The following is a 17,636-nucleotide window of genomic DNA, read 5'->3' on the forward strand; positions in this document are numbered from 1 at the left end:
TGCGAGAGAAGGTCTGGCCATAGCGGTAGGGTCCAAGGGCCCCCTACCACCATTTGTACGATCTCAGCAAACCAAGATCTCCTGGGCCATGCTGGGGCCACAAGAATAACTTCCTTCCCTTCTTGCTTGATCCTGTGAGAAGGCGCGGAAGCAGCAGAACAGGAGGGAACGCATAGTGAAAAACTGATCCCACGGAAAACCCAAGGCATCTGTTCCGTATGCCATTGGATCCCTTGTCCTTGACAAAAAAGTTGTTGAAGTTATTGTTGAACCTGGACGCAAACAGATCCACGTCCGGAATTCCCCATTTTTGGCATATTGACAGAAGATGTCGAGGTGAAGGGACCATTCTCCCGGGAAAAATTGTTGGCGAATCAAGTAGTCCTTCTGCCAATTCTCTATCCCTGGAATGAAAATTGCTGATAGGCAAGGAATGTTGTTCTCCCAAGATAGAATATGATTCACCTCTCTCTGGTTTGCACGACTTTTCATGCCCCCTAGTGATTGAAATAGGCCACCGCTGTGGCATTGTCGGATTGGAACCTGACAAGGCAATTCCATAGTCTGAGCGTCCAGGCCTCCAGGGCCAGGCGTACTGCCTGAATCTCCAGAATATTGATGGGCAAGGTCATCTCTGATTTGGACAATTTCCCTTGGACAGATGCTTTTTCCAGGACTGCTCCCCAGCCCAGAAGGCTGGCATCTGTTGTTAACACTTTCCAGGTAACTGGTAGAAAGGATTTTCCCCTTTTGAAGATTCTTGGATATCAACCACCAATTGAGGCTCTGACAGACTTCGGGGGATAAACGCATTGGGAAGCCCAGAGCTTGGACCTTCTTGGTCCAAATTGACAGGATATTGTTTTGCAACAGTCTTGAATGAAACTGCGCATAAGGAACGGCCTTGAAAGAAGCCACCATCTTTCCAAACAATTTCATGCAAAGTCGAATAGAAGGATTCTTCTTTGCTTTGATCAACTGAATCAGTTCCCTTATGGAACTGATCCTTTTCCTGGGGAAAAAAAACACCCTCTTCTAAGCTCAGGGGTGGACTGACAACTCATGGGGCCCCCGGGTAATAGGGGATTATGGGGCCCCCGGGCAATAGGAGAAGATTATGGGGCCCTTGGGTAATAGGAGATTATGGGGCCACACAGTATACACACACACACATACAGTATACACACACAGACACACAGTATACACACACAGAATACACATACACACACTGAAAAGGTACTGGAGAGGCGGGGCAGCTATATTCTTGGGGTTTTTTTTAAAAACACAGATTTTTACATACTATCCCTGGTTTTATTGAGGCAGGCAACCCTGATGGGGCCCCTTAGGGCATGGGGCCCTCGGGCAGTACCCGAGTGCCCGAATGGTGAGTCCACCCCTGTCTAAGCTGTATCTATAATCAACCCCAAGTACTGCAATCTCCTTGATGGTTTTAAGGAGGATTTTTCTAGGTTGACAATCCAACCTAGGTATTCCAGGTAGCTGACTGTGGTGACCAAACTTTGGTTTTAAGCAGGCTACCTATTGATCTATCAAGAGTAGATCGTCTAAGTAGGCTAGTATCGTCATACCTTGAGCCCTTAACCTGGCTAAAGGAGGAGCCAGGGCCTTTGTAAACACTTGAGGTGCAGTAGCTGGACCGAAGTTAGAGCTACAAACTGAAATAAAAGATTTTCTACCTTGAAGCATAGAAATTTCTGGTGAGCGGGGAAAATCGGCACATGGAGAAAAGCGTCCTTGATGTCAATTGACGCCAGAAGTTCTCCCCCTTGTAGGATGGAGACTATTGATCGGATTGACTCCATGCAAAAATAATGGATACTCAAAAACCGGCTTAGATCTTTGAGATCTTTGGAACCGTGAAAAGGTTTGAATAAAAACGCTAATCCTCGCTCTTCCAAGGGGACCACCGATATCACTCTTTGAGACAAGAGATGATCCAAAGCTAGAAAGAGAGACTTCTTTTTTCAGTGGATCTCTGGGAACGTCTGAACTGCGAAAAACGAGGAGATGGGGAACCCTCGGAACTCTAGTTTGTGACCTAGAGAAAATTTGAGGAAGCCACCCATCTGTCTTGACATTGTTCCTGCAGACCGTAGAAGCCCCCTCCCCCCCCCCCACTTGAGCGAGCGGGGGTGCCCCTTCATAAAGAAGCTTTAGTACCTTATTTTGTGGGTTTCCTCCCCCAGGTCCTCTTTTGGCCCTCGGACTGACACTGAGGTTTACCTCTTGAACCTGACAGTGGAGGCCGTCATGACGGCCTGGTAAAAGGGAACTTTTTCCATTAGAAATTCTTTGGATATACCTATACAGATCGTCTCCAAATAATCATTCACCATAAAATGGGAAACTGGCCAAGAGCTTTTGCATGGCGCTTTGGCTGACCAACATTTCAACTATAGGATTCTACGCACATGTACCAGCCCTAGCATGAGCCGTGAGGCCTGGAGAATAGAATCTTTCATAGTGTCTACTGTAAAACATAACGCTTCTGATATCCCGGCCAAATCTTGGGCCTACTGATCTGGAGTGAGCTTGAGTACCTCCATAAACTGGTCCTTTAAGGACTGAGATACTCTGATTGCTGCCAGCGCAGGCAGAACCTGCGAGCAAAAAAATTGCTCTTTAAAAAAAAAAAAAAAAGGAATTCCAACTTCTTATCTGTTGGGTCCATTAGCATATGAGCATTGTCTACTGCACAAGTCAGGTTTTGTTTACAGAGGATGTAACAGCGTCAACTGCTGGATATCCCCATTTCTTATAGAACTCTTCCTCCATAAGAAAAAGTATTGAAAAACTATTTTGGAGGAAACAAATTTTATCTGGATGCTCCCACTCAAAGTACAAAATCTTTATTAGCCATGAATGTATGGAAAAAGCAAAAACAGATTGAGTGGGCTCATCGATTGACTGCGCTTATTGGCAGTAAAAATTTGGAGCGGACCAATTCAGTAAAAGACTGTACCAATCGTCATCTCTCGCCCCTTATTCCTCAGCATGAGGGTCCTGAGCAATGGACGGGGACCTGTTATGCTTAGTCCCACTCTGGGATGCGATTAAAGCTTAAATTTTCTTGCTCCAAACCTAAAATGGTTGGAGAAAAAACCTCTTTAGTAATATATGCAGGGGCTGCAGTGTTAAGAGCAGCTGCAACACTTGCCCCTCCTGATGGCTCACTCTGATCACCATATTACTCTCAGGGGAGGATGCCATCTTTATTGAGATGGTTCTAGGCTTCCGTGTGACTGTAGAAGTCTTACAAGAGCCCCTTTTGAGGTGTTTTTACCCCTCTTCTGACCATAGTCCGATGCACAAAGCAGAGGTACTACCAGGAGGAATGCATATACTTGCTTGAGCAATAGTTCATCTCTGTTGTTGCTATTAATGCCCAGCCTGATGCAGCAGTAAATGTGTCAAAGGAATGCCTGTGTCACCAAACCTTTTATATACCTTTGTTCTTGTGTCCCTCCTCAGACTGCAACAGCAACAATGGTGTCTATGAAAACACTCCTTCCCACACTGGGCGTTGGAGGACGCCAAAGCCGCGCTAAGCCCTGCCCCCGTTGCCTACGGCTTCCCCTCCCTTTTTTAAAAAAGAGCTTTTTTCCACGCGAGCGCGGGCTCCGATCCTATGGTATCAGCAGACAGAGGGAAAAAAAATGGTGAAGGGGGCCTGGAAGCCGCTGAGCGGAGTGCCGTTCGCGCTGCTTTTTTTTTTTTTTCGTTGCGCTCCTTCCCTGAGAAGAGGGGAAGAAAACAGCACAGGGGGGCATCTGGAAGGGAGGAAAAATCCCCCGCAGACATACCGGAGGTTTGCTGCTGGCTGGAGAAGAAAAAACTGCTGTTTCCTGGACACAACGTGGGCTGTCTGTGAAGCATGAGATGTAAGTGCTCCAGTGGTGACACAGCCCCCAGTGGTGACACATAGGCATGACAACATTTACTAAATTAAAGGAGACCTTTCCCGCCGCAGGGTTTTCTGTGGTAAACCAATAGACCCAATCTTCACCTTTCACGGTGGGTTCCGTTAAACCTTCAGGAGCTGGGGATCCTCGAGGAAACCCACAATCCTGGACCTGTAATAGCACCACCGCCAGTAAACTTTATGGCCTTACTACCAACAGTACTGGATCCTGGGGTCCAGCTCTCTAAAAAGAGAAGCGTTACAGGCAAGACCTCGTTTCTTTGGATTCGGCAAAAAAGACACTTTGAATGGATCCGGCAGCATGGCTAGCCCTAGCAAGGATTGCTCCAGTGGAGCTCAGCACAGCACATCTTCACTCGTGACCAACACCTTAGACACTGGCAAAAAAACTGAGGTATTCCCACCAGTGACAGGGGTTATATAGGGAGTTTTTTAATTTAGGTCGTGCCAGTGTCCATCACCTGAAGGTGGTCTATAACCCACATAGTAACTACTATGGCTCTGTGTCCCGTGATGTACGATAAGAAGCTAACACTGCACATCACCCTGAACACACCATACCCACCCTGAAACATGGTGGTGGCAGCATCATGTTGTGGAAGAAAACCTGTTAGAGTCTGCAAAAGCCTTTAGACTGGGGCGGAGGTTCACCTTCCAGCAGGACAACGACCCTAAACATACAGCCAGAGCTGCAATAGAATGGTTCGGATTAAAGCATATTCATGTGTTAGAATGGCCTAGTCAAAGTCCAGATTTAAATACAATTGAGAATCTGTGGCAAGACTTGAAAATTGCTGTTCACAGATGCTCACCATCCAATGAGACAGAGCTTGAGCTATTTTGCAAAGAAAAATGGGCAAAATTTCACTCTCTAGATGTGCAAAGCTGGTAGAGACATCCCCAAAAAGACTTGTAGCCAGTGGTGTCCCGTGCATTGTGGGCGCACTGGCGCCGCCCCACCTATCCCTGCTGCCACCTCCCTATCCATGCGCCCGGCTCCTTTCAGTATGCCGGACGCATGGACTCCTATGGCGGGGGCAGGAGGGGGTGAATTTTTTTGAAGCACCTGATTAGAGCCAGAGGCTCTAATAGGCTTCAGAAAAGGGTGGGCTCGGGGCGAAGAGAGTGCGCCCTGATCCCACCCAATTGTGTGACCATAGAAAATGGTACATAGCAAGTGAGACCTGTTTCCTGATTGGCCAAAGCGCCAGGCGTCCTTATTGGATGCTCAGCGCTTTGTCGGAAGTGGGACAGAGCGGAGGAAGCTGACTGGAGAGGAGACGCCGGAGAAGAGGACACCCCGTAAGCGCCGGACCTCCTGCACGGGAATCCTCCCTCCGGGGGGGAGGTGTGAGCAGGGTGTTCCACGACCTATCTGCAGGGGGGTGAGCAGAGTGGGCACACTGGCAGCATATGATGGGCACACTGGCAGCATTTGATGGGCACACTGGCAGCATATGATGGGCACACTGGCAGCATTTGATAGCACATTGGCAGCGTTTAATGGGCACGGTGGCAGCATTTGAGCACAGCGGCAGCATTTGATGGCACAGTGGCTGCAATTGATGGCACAGTGGCAGCATTTGATGGGCACAGTGGCAGTGTTTGATGGCACAGTGGCAACGTTTGATGGCACAGTTGCAGCGTTTTATGGGCAGAGTGGCAGCATTTGAGGGCACAGTAGCAGCGTTTGATGGCACAGTGGCTGCAATTGATGATTTTTTTTTCAAAAAAATTTTGCACCCCCCCCCCCCAAAAAATTTTGAGCACCAACCGCCACTGCTTGTAGCTGTAATTGCAGTGAAAGGTGGTTCTACAAAGTATTGGCTCAGGGGGGCTGAATACAAATGCATGCCACACTTGTCAGATATTTAATATTGTAATAAATTCTGAAAAACATTTATCATTTTCATTCCACTTCACAATTATGTGCCACTTTGTGTTGGTCTATCACATAAAATCCCAATAAAATACATTTACATTTTTGGTTGTAACTTGAAAAAATGTGAAAAATTTCAAGGGGTATGAATGCTTTTTTAAGGCACTGCACACACACACACACACCACAGGTTTAACTGGATCGACTGGTGTCTTTTTTCAGCCTTACTGACTATGTAACTATGTAACTACAGTATGTAACCTTCCTGTGGCAAAACAAGTCCCTTCGACTGCCTAAAGTGCTTACCTTAGAAAATAAGTGGTTAATTTGGGGAAGGTAAACCTTCCTAAGAAAGGTAAAAGTAAGCTGTGCTTTAATTGTCAAAATGTCAGAGTCAGCAGGAAGTCATAATCATCGCTTGTTAGGCCTTGTGTACATAGGTTTTTACTTGTCATCTTTACCAAGTTTTGCACAGATACAGCCTGTTCTCTCTGGGAGACTCAGTGTACTGTGGACATATAGTGGACAAATGCTCGGTACAATCCTAAAATTTGCGTGACACTGCTGCTACATTACATTAGTTTAGTGAGGCTGAAGATACCTGAAGGACAAGAATATTAGAAAAATGTAAGAAAAGAAGCTGTAGAAATCTTGATGACAACATGGAGCACATTTTATATACTATATAACTAATAAAACTTTCTACATTGTTTAAAGTAAGCCTGTCAAACACTGGAGAAACTCAAACTGAGCATACGATGAAAAAATACATGAGGAGGTTGTTTTTTTTCCTATAAAAATAACAAACATGTTATACTTACTTGCTCTGTTGCAGTGAATTTGCACAGAGCAAATCCTCCTCTTCTCGGGTCCCTCTTCTGTGATCCTGGCCCCTCCCTCCTGTTAAGTGCCCCCAGAGCAAGCAGCTTGCTATGGGGGCACCTGAGCCGAGTCACAGCTCCCTGGGTCTATTCAGACACGGAGCCCCGCCATGGCCCCACACCCTCTCTCTCTCCTGATTGACTAGCTGACTTTGATTGACAGCAGCAGGAGCCAATGGCGCTGCTGCTGTGCCTTAGCCAATTAGGAAGGAAAATATTGGACGGCTGAGACACTTGTGGACATCGCTGGACAGAGAGGGACCTCAGGTAAGTGTTAGGGGGGCTGAGGGGGACTGGACTGCTACACACAGGTTTTTTATCTTAATGCGTAGAATCAATGCATTAAGATAAAAAACATCCTGCCTTTACAACTCCTTTAATACAATACAATGCAGTGCTAATACCTCACAGGCAACCCAAAACAGCTCTGAGGCTGGTGCCCTAACAAAGCAGTTGCTGAAACCTCAAAAACCATCAATCCTAAAGGAAAGCGGTGATAAATGGGGAGTACTTGGAATGGTCAGGGGTGGGTAGTGGGGTCCCCCAGGGTTCTGTGCTGTAAGAGCGGCAAGGCTGTGGAACTCCCTTCCACAGGCGGTGGTCTCAGCGGGGAGCATTGATAGTTTCAAGAAACTATTAGATAAGCACCTGAACGACCGCAACATACAGGGATATACAATGTAATACTGTCATATAATCACACACATAGGTTGAACTTGATGGACGTGTGTCTTTTTTCAACCTCACCTACTATGTAACTATGTAAAAATCAGCCAAAACGGCAACTATCGGCAGCAGGGTGAGTTTTTATTAATGCAGAGTGATACAGCCACAACTAGTCAACATGGTTCCATCCTGGCCTTAGTCATGAATAACATGACTAAGGGCGAAACATGTTGACTAGTTGGGGCTGTATCACTCTGCATTAAAGTAGAAGTAAAGTCTTATTTTTTTACTTGTACTTGCAGGTAAGTCTATAATAAATAGAAATAAAAAGTGCAGAGACGTGTCTACAAGAACAAAACGTGTTGGATTTGGATGAGTCCGCTCCATGTCATTGCGCCCCTTTCCAATATCTATGTGATCTCATCAAGGAGATGTCTTATTGATGCCTGTTATTCCAGAATTTGTTTTCCACCTTTTAATAAAATTCGTTGCTAAATGGTTTTACACTATGTGGAGGTCCCTTGTTTTCTATAAACGTTGGAGTCTATGATTTAACAAGAGGGTCTGTCGCTGTGAAGAACTTTGGTGTCTTACTCTTGGATATCGTCTCTGTGACTACCATCCTGATCATTATTACTACATGCTCAGCTGATGTTGTCTTCTGGTAAGGGTATTCACTCTTCTCCCCTGGGTGGTGAATGCACATACCGCGGTGACTCGATGGAGGTGCAGAGGATGGTCTATGTGGACAGCTTTCCCCCGAATGCCTGCATACTTAGATGTGCCTGTTTTAATCAACCATGTGAGTTGCTAAATGTTGTACCTTCATTAAATGTAACCATATTACTACACTTAGAGGTGCCTCCCTTCTCTTGTATACTCAGTTGTGACATGAGGCTACTTGTATATCAAGACATTACTTGTTTATCAAGTCAAAATGTATTCAAAAAATGTTGCTTGTCTTGCAAAATGCTCTCAAACCAAGGTTTTACCTTATAACTGTTTGCACAATGCACTGTATTATGTTCATATGCTAATGGACGGTACCTTTGTGATACTTTAGCACAGTCATTTTTTACATCCTTTCTAAGTTATTAGATTGTAAGCTCTTCTGAGCAGGGCCCTCTTAATCCTCTTGTATTTTATTGTATTATAACTGTATTGTCTCCCTTTTATATTGTAAAGCGCTGCGTAAACTGTTGGCGCTATATAAACCCTGAATAATAATAATAATAATAAGTCTATAATAAAGCTTACCTGTAGATACAGGTACCTGCACTGTTTAGGAGATATTCACACTGCATGCAGCCCGTGATGTCACCGGCGCGTGTGCTTTGACAGCATACCCCTGCCGGACCTTTAGAGCTCTGTGCTGCGGCTGTGACTCCTACGTGCATCGCGGCTTGGCCGGTCAGATGGCCAGAGCATGCGAACCCGGAAGGCAGACTGGGCGAAGATGGAAGCCCTGTCAGCAGTAACAGCGTGCCCATGGAGGGCTTTGTTGTAAGGTAAGCGTAGTAGCACATTATGCCAATGTCTTGCAGGGTTTTTTTTTTTTTTAAAAGGCAGGGGTTTACTACCGCTTTAATAAAAACGAATCGTGCTGCCGATAGTTCCTGTTGTGCCGGCTTTCCTTTTTAATTGGACATAAGTGGATGTTACCTTTAGTGAAACCCACATGTCGAGTAGATTAAAGAAAAGCTGTCAGTTTAAGTAATATTCAGCAATCAGTGTAGCGCTGGACATAAGAGTGTAACTGGTGATTAGAAATTGGTGCACAATCTCTGATAATGCTAGGGTGTAATGCCGAATAAACAATGTAAATACACCAAAAATAATCATCTAAAGCTTATATCTATACAATACATAGTGATATTCCTTTTAAATATGGGACCATGCCAGAAATAGGTATGTGTGAAAAGAATAATAAAAGTGAAAAATAAAATAAAAAGTTCAAAAAAGTGTCCCAAATAACAATGTGTAAAATCCAAAAGAGATCCGGAGGAAGATATATTGCAGGATTCGGGAATATTCGATCCACCTCCCGTGCAGCCCACCACCAAATGGTAAAGATGAAGGCTTACCAGAAAGCCTGCGACCGCCCTTACTCAGGGGGGTCAGAACAAGCTTAGTTGTGGAAATGTCCAGGGATGATGGAGCCTCCGAGTCCTCTCTCACTACATCGGGCAGGCAGCCCACAGCAACAGGAACCCCGAAGAAGAAGTTCACAAGAATTCCCTCAATGTTTCTTCTCGGAAAAGGTCAGATATAAATGAGCGTGCATGACATTTTTTTCCTTCCTTTTTAATACATTTGCAAAGATTTCAAACAAACTTCTTTCACGTTGTCATGGAATAAGGCATAATGGAGTCCATGCAGTCAACCCATGCTGGATAGGCTGCATTTGATGTGACACAGGCTGCATGTAAGGAGGGACTCTGCTGGGGGCACCTGATGTAAGGACGGACTGCTGGGGACGCCTGATGGCATCTGGTTGTAGGCGACGTGGCTAGTGACACACTCGGGACTCCCACTGATTCTGCATTATGCCTTATTCCATGACAACGTGAAAGAAGTTTGTTTGAAATCTTTGCAAATGTATTAAAAAGGAAGGAAAAAAATGTCATGCACGCTCATTTATATCTGACCTTTTCCGAGAAGAAACATTGAGGGAATTCTTGTGAACTTCTTCTTCGGGGTTCCCGTTGCTGTGGGCTGCCTGCCCGATGTAGTGAGAGAGGACTCGGAGGCTCCATCATCCCTGGACATTTCCACAACTAAGCTTGTTCTGACCCCCCTGAGTAAGGGCGGTCGCAGGCTTTCTGGTAAGCCTTCATCTTTACCATTTGGTGGTGGGCTGCACGGGAGGTGGATCGAATATTCCCGAATCCTGCAATATATCTTCCTCCGGATCTCTTTTGGATTTTACACATTGTTATTTGGGACACTTTTTTGAACTTTTTATTTTATTTTTCACTTTTATTATTCTTTTCACACATACCTATTTCTGGCATGGTCCCATATTTAAAAGGAATATCACTATGTATTGTATAGATATAAGCTTTAGATGATTATTTTTGGTGTATTTACATTGTTTATTCGGCATTACACCCTAGCATTATCAGAGATTGTGCACCAATTTCTAATCACCAGTTACACTCTTATGTCCAGCGCTACACTGATTGCTGTATATTTGATCTTTGCCTTATATCGAGGTTATAGTGTTTAGCAGCAGGATTTTACTCAATCTTTGTCACTTACGATTCATTTATTTTTCACATCTTCACATTTATGCACATAGCGCGGTTCCTTATTTATTTATAGTTTAAGTAATATTGAATTTAAAGTCCTAAGCCTTGCTATTGCTTGGTGAGGCACCCATCACATTAAAACGACCAATACAGGGGCTAAGTTCAGACACCATATCCTTATGCCCCGTACACACGATCGGATTTTCCGACAACAAATGTTGGATGTGAGCTTGTTGTCAGAAAGTCCGACCGTGTATGCTCCATCGAACATTTGCTGTCGGAATTTCCGCCCATAAATGTTTGAGAGCAGGCTCTCAAATTTTCCGCCAACAAAACTTGTTGTCGGAATTTCTGATCGTGTGTACACAAGTCCGTCGCACAAAAGTTCACAAATGCTCTGAATCAAGCAGAAGAAGCTGCACTGGCTATTGAACTTCCTTTTTATAGTTCCGTCGTACGTGTTGTACATCACCGCGTTCTTGACATTCGGAATTTCCGACAACATTTGTGTGACCGTGTGTATGCAAGACAAGTTTGAGCCAACATCCTTCGGAAAAAAATCCACGGTTTTGTTGTCGGAAAATCCGATCGTGTGTACAGGGCATAAGATTGACTGATCCTTCACAGAGTTTGAATTTACTGAGTTTTTCAACCCAACATGTACATGTAGGCAGCTACATAAATACTATCACTTGGATCAGAATAACAACAAACGTCACAAGCACCTCAGCCCAGGAAACAATGAAGTGAAATTAAACCTGTGAGTCACTGTGTAATCTGAAGCCAAAAAATGTTATTTCTCATTTTCTGTTCCTGTATAACCAGACCTCAAGACACTAGGAAAAGAGCATTTGGGCTATATATTAGTTTAAGATTCACTATTTGCACTTTTCCCAATAAGTTGAAATATACATTTATTAATTACTGTGTTGTACACAACTAAAAATAATTGACATTTATTTATTTTTAATAGACACACAAAGTACGGCTTGGCCCTGTCCCCGCTTCCTCCTCACTGGCTGAGATTGACAGAAGCAGGAGCCATTGGCTGTCTCTGAGCCTATGGGGAGGAAAAGATACCAGAGAACTGCTGTTCTCACGCACAGCACTGGATTGAGAAATATCATCTTAAAAAATAGATAAAAGTATAGCAAAGTATAGCAAAAGTGCTATATTAAAATCATCAGTGCTCTACTAAAAACATGGACATTACCCCATGGGTATATATAGTACATATAATAAAGGACTCCAAAAAAAAAAAAATGATTCCAGTAATTGTATTCAGAAGGTGATTCTATTTCTATCTAGTGCTGGCAAGCCAAAATTGAAATATCAGTTCTTTATTGCTCGCTCACATGGGCGCAGAGGGCTGTAGAAAATGGAATTTAGCGTATTTCTGCGTCTGTTGTTTGCATACAGCCTGGCCAGCAGTCTGTACAAATCAATGACAGGCTTACAGATGTCGCGGCTGTTTGCAGATTGGAGCATATTAAATATCTCCATACACAAATATAAGGTCAGGAGAGTCAAATGTCCAGTATGAAATTAATATTTAAAATGTCCCAGCCAATCCGTGGAAGAAGGTGCCCAGAAGGTGGATGTGGAGGTGATAAATATTTGGGAGGCCTTTCCAGAGTGCTCTTTCCTTTTTAGAGAGAGTTCCAGTTCTCCTGGGGCTGCTGCTACAGCTATATTGAGATAAGAAATGCAGCTTGGGCTTCAGCAAATAATGGTCTGAGGCCCTGGACAAGATTATTAATAGATTATTTTCTAGAGAGCACTGTCCTGAAGTCCTGGTCTGGAGAAGGATCTTATATCTCCCTTACTGAGGAACTACCTATGGAAGCTGTATGGCAGTCAGCTCCCGGAACATTGTAAGACCTACTTTGGGACTTTCCTGTTTGTCTGCAGCTATAAGGATTTATGTTAAGAGTTTGTTCTCCCATTGATTGGTTTTGGAGCATCCTGAACACCACTCCTGTTTCAAGATACTCAGCAATAAATTATAAAAAAGTCTCTAGACTTCTAAAGTCTCCTAGACTGAGCCTATATTGTTAGTGTGCATGGAACTGTGCTTGTGACTGGCCACCTCTTTACTAGCAAGGTAGACCTGGTTATATTCTCTGGGGGTATGCATGCAATACATTACCATTTGCAACTCATTTGGGAGATTTCTCTTTACAGCCTGTCCTTTAGACTCAACAGAAAGTGAGAGAATATCTTTCTAATGTGAGGAAAATCCCATCTTAGACACTTGTCACAGGTGCAAGTGTCCCCATTGGAATATTTCTCATCTATTAAAAATTTTGGATTTTCCCTCATTATCATTCCAATTGACATTGGTGATTAGGACAAGAAAATGGATCTCTCTAAAGTTGAATACACAATATACAATTTTTGTTGTTTAATTTTATATTTCAACTATGTAGTGCAAGGGCCTGCCTGATTGCAGACAAATTGAAAATTGTAAAAAAAATGTATAGTGCGTAGCAAGCTTAACAGGACACATATTGAAAATCTGACAGCAGTTCCAACCCCTCATCGTGCTATCTAAATCTAAAAAAGGAAAACAAATCTACCTATACTTATACTTTAATTTCTTCACAGTGCCTTGAGATACAGAGGTGCATGTTTTTTTTTTTTTTTTTTACAGTGGTTTTAGTGCTTGTTAAGAATATGTACTGTAAATACATTACTGTACAGGATCTGGGCACAGGTTTAATTTAAACCTTTAATTTGTTTGTCCACCTTTTTATCTTTTGTATTTGTAAGCGTGTTTTTTTCTCCCGTATACATTTTATAGTTTAGTACATGCTAAACATGCATTGTGTTAGTCATATATGAACCTTTTTTTCTTTTCACTACTTTTTTTACAGTTGTATTGGTATTGCATATCAGTCATAGTTGATATTGCATATTGTTATATTGCACGTTCGCAGTTTATCACATGCTTTATATATGTTACATAGTTACATAGTTACATAGTAGGTGAGGTTGAAAAAAGACACAAGTCCATCAAGTCCAACCTATGTGTGTGATTATATGTCAGTAGTACATTGTATATCCCTGTATGTTGCGGTCATTCAGGTGCTTATCTAATAGTTTCTTGAAGTTATCGATGCTCCCCGCTGAGACCACCACCTGTGGAAGGGAATTCCACATCCTTGCCATTCTTACAGTAAAGAACCCTCAACGTAGTTTAAGGTTAAACCTCTTTTCTTCTAATTTTAATGAGTGTCCACGAGTCTTGTTAAACTCTCTTCTGCGAAAAAGTTTTATTTCTATTGTAGGGTCACCAGTACGGTATTTGTATATTGAAATCATATCCCCTCTCAAGCATCTCTTCTCCAGAGAGAATAAGTTCAGTGCTCGCAACCTTTCCTCATAACTAAGATCCTCCAGACCCTTTATTAGCTTTGTTGCCCTTCTTTGTACTCACTTCATTTCCAGTACATCCTTCCTGAGGACTGGTGCCCAGAACTGGACAGCATACTCTAGGTGATGCCGGACCAGAGTCTTGTAGAGTGGGAGAATTATTGTTTTATCTCTGGAGTTGATCCCTTTTTTAATGCATGACAATATTCTGTTTTCTTTGTTAGCAGCAGCTTGGCATTGCATGCCATTGCTGAGCCTATCATCTACTAGGACCCCCAGGTCGTTTTCCATCCTAGATTCCCCCAGAGGTTCTCCCCCCAGTGTATAGATTGCATTCATATTTTTGCCACCCAAATGCATTATTTTACATTTTTCTACATTGAACCTCATTTGCCATATAGTTGTCCACCCCATTAATTTGTTCAGATCTTTTTGCAAGGTTTCCACATCCTGTGGAGAAGTTATTGCCCTGCTTAGCTTAGTATTGTCTGCAAATAAAGTGATTGAACTGTTTATCCCATCCTCCAGGTCGTTTATGAACAAATTAAATAAGATTGGTCCCAGCACAGAACCCTGGGGAACCCCACTACCCACCCCTGACCATTCCGAGTACTCCCCATTTATCACCACCCTCTGAACTCGCCCTTGTAGCCAGTTTTCAATCCATGTACTCACCCTATGGTCCATACCAATGGACCTTATTTTGTACAGTAAACGTTTATGGGGAACTTCAGATACACCACATCTACGGGCCTTCCTTTATCTAGATGGCAACTCACCTCCTCATAGAAGGTTAGTAGATTGGTTTGGCAAGAACGATTCTTCATGAATCCATGCTGATTACTGCTAATGATATCGTTCTCATTACTAAAATCTTGTATATAGTCCCTTATCATCCCCTCCAAGAGTTTGCATACTATTGATGTTAGGCTAACTGGTCTGTAATTCCCAGGGATGTATTTTGGGCCCTTTTTAAATATTGTTGCTACATTGGCTTTTTTCCAATGAGCTGGTACCATTCCAGTCAGTAGATTGTCTGTAAAAATTAGGAACAACTGTCTGGCAATCACTTGACTGAGTTCCCAAAGTACCCTCGGATGCAAGTCATCTGGTCCCGGTGATTTATTAATGTTAAGTTTCTCAAGTCTAATTTTAATTCTGTCCTCTGTTAACCATGGATGTGCTTCCTGTGTTGTGTCATGAGGATAAACACTGCAGTTTTGGTTACTGAAGCCCCCCGATTCACTCGTGAAGACTGAGGAGAAGAATAAATAAAATACCTTCGCCATCTCCCCATCCTTTGTAACCAGATGTCCTTTCTTATTCTTTATGGGGCCAATATGGTCTGTCCTCCCTTTTTTACTGTTTACATACTTAAAGAATTTCTTGGGATTTTTTTTGCTCTCCTCCGCTATGTGTCTCATGTTCTATCTTAGCCGTCCTAATTGCACCCTTACATTTCTTGTTGCATTCTTTATAAAGTCTGAATGCTGAGGATGATCCCTCAACCCTGTATTTTTTGAAGGCCTTCTCCTTTGCTTTTATATGCATTTTTACATTGGTGTTAAGCCATCCAGGACTTTTGTTCGCTCTTTTAAATTTATTACTCAATGGGATGCATTGGCTAATGCCCTTATTTAATATGCTCTTAAAGCAAACCCATCTCTCCTCCGTGTTCTTTGTTCCTAATATATTATCCCAATTTATGCCTTTTAGCAAGGTTTGCAGTTTAGGGAAGTTGGCTCTTTTGAAATTCAGTGTCTTTGTATTCCATTTATGTTTCCTATTTGTGTGATTTATACTGAAACTAATTGACCTGTGATTGCTGTTACCTAAATTGCCCCATATTTCCACATCCGTGATCAGGTCTGTATTGTTGGTAATCAGTAGATACAGTAATGTTTTATTTCTAGTTGGTACGTCTACCATCTGACCCATAAAATTGTCCTGCAAGACATTAAGGAACTGGAGAGCCTTAAATTAATGCGCGGTTCCCTCCTCCCAGTCTATGTCTGGATAATTAAAATCCCCCATTATGATAACACTTCCCATCCTTGCTGCTAATCCAAATTGTGATAGGAGATCTGTCTCCACTTCCTCCCTCAGGTTAGGGGGGGCTATAGCATACTCCCAGTATTATTTTCCCCTTAGCTTCATCCCTTTGGAGCTCTACCCATAAGGATTCCACCTCCTCTCTAGCTCCCTCAGTGATGTCATCTCTCACATTCACCATTCACTTGTACATTATCCATACCCCTCCCCCTTTTTTACCCTCTCTATCCTTGCGGTAAAGAGTATACCCTTGAATGTTTGCCAGCCAATCATGAGAGCTGTTGAACCAGGTCTCTGAAATTCCCACAGAATCCAAATCCTCCTCGTACAACAGTATCTCTAGTTCACCCATCTTGTCCGCCATGCTCCTGGCATTGGTGAACATGCCACATAGTTTAGACCGGTCGCATATTGTCCTCATATTGGGTGTTTCAAGATTGCAACTAGGACTTGCTACTATACTTACCTTGTGTTTTTGTACTTTGGTCAACCTACCACTAATGCCTCCAATACTACCCTCTGGAATATCTTCCGCGCTGACTATCTCTACCTCTGGACCCTCCCCCCCATCGCCTAGTTTAAAAATCCCTCTAACTTTTTGGCCATCTTCATTCCCAGCAGATCTGCACCCTCCTCATTTAGGTGCAGTCCGTCCCTTCTATAGTACCGGTTATCGACTGAGAAGTTGGCTCAGTCCTCCAGGAACCCAAACCCCTCCTTACTACACCAGCTCTTCAGCCACTTGTTTACTTCTCTAATCTCCCTCTGCCTTTCTGGTGTGGCTCGATGTACCGGTAGTATTCCTGAGAATACTACCTTGGAGGTCCTTTTCCTCAATTTAGCTCCCAAGTCCCTAAAATCGTTCTTTAGGACACTCCATCTGCCTCTGACTTTGTCATTGGTGCCAACCATGACAGCTGGGTCTTCCCCAGCCCCTCCCAGTAATCTGTCCACAAGATCTGTGATGTGCCGAACCCGAGCACCCGGTAGACAACATACTGTTCGGCGCTTCAGGTCTTTGTTACAGATTGCCCTCTCTGTCCTTCTAAGAAATGAGTACCCTACCACCAGAATCTGTCTTTCCTTTCCCTTCGCTGCCCCCCCACTCTCACTGGAAGAGTTCTTCCCCTGGCAGCTAGGAGAGTTCCTCAGCTCCAGCAGTGCTGGTCCCTGACTGGTTTCACCAATGTCACTCAATGGAGCGTACCTATTGGGATGCTCCAGTCCTGGATCGGCCTCCCTGGCACTTCCCCCTCTACCCTTCCTGACTGTCACCCATCTACTCTTTGCTAGTGCCTGCACCTCTTTGTCTCCACCCACCTCTGTGCTGGCCCCTTCCGGACATCTGCTGTGTACGTTCCTGGCTCTCCTTTAGTATGGAGGGACTTCTCAGTGCTGACAGTTGCTTCCCCAGATTCAGAACCTGGGCTTCCAGGGAAACAATGTGCTTACATTTTGCACAGCAGTATTCGCCCTCGATCGGATGATCAAGGAACGCATACATGCTGCAAGATGTACAAGGAGTCGCCTCTCCACACCCGCCGGGCATCTTACCTATTAAATTTAGTGAGGATTGGGGATTATACCCT

At 43.6% G+C, this 17,636-nt stretch overlaps 1 protein-coding gene across 2 annotated transcripts in view; it reads right to left on the reverse strand.

Annotated features, from left to right (window-relative positions):
• The window catches only part of PSTPIP1 (proline-serine-threonine phosphatase interacting protein 1), a 114,041-nt gene that overhangs the window by 81,969 nt on the left and 14,436 nt on the right, over positions 1-17,636 (reverse strand). The gene's annotated exons all lie outside the window — the stretch shown is intronic.

Source organism: Aquarana catesbeiana, linkage group LG03 (genome assembly GCF_042186555.1).
Source record: "Aquarana catesbeiana isolate 2022-GZ linkage group LG03, ASM4218655v1, whole genome shotgun sequence".
In the NCBI taxonomy this organism is placed as follows: domain Eukaryota; kingdom Metazoa; phylum Chordata; class Amphibia; order Anura; family Ranidae; genus Aquarana; species Aquarana catesbeiana.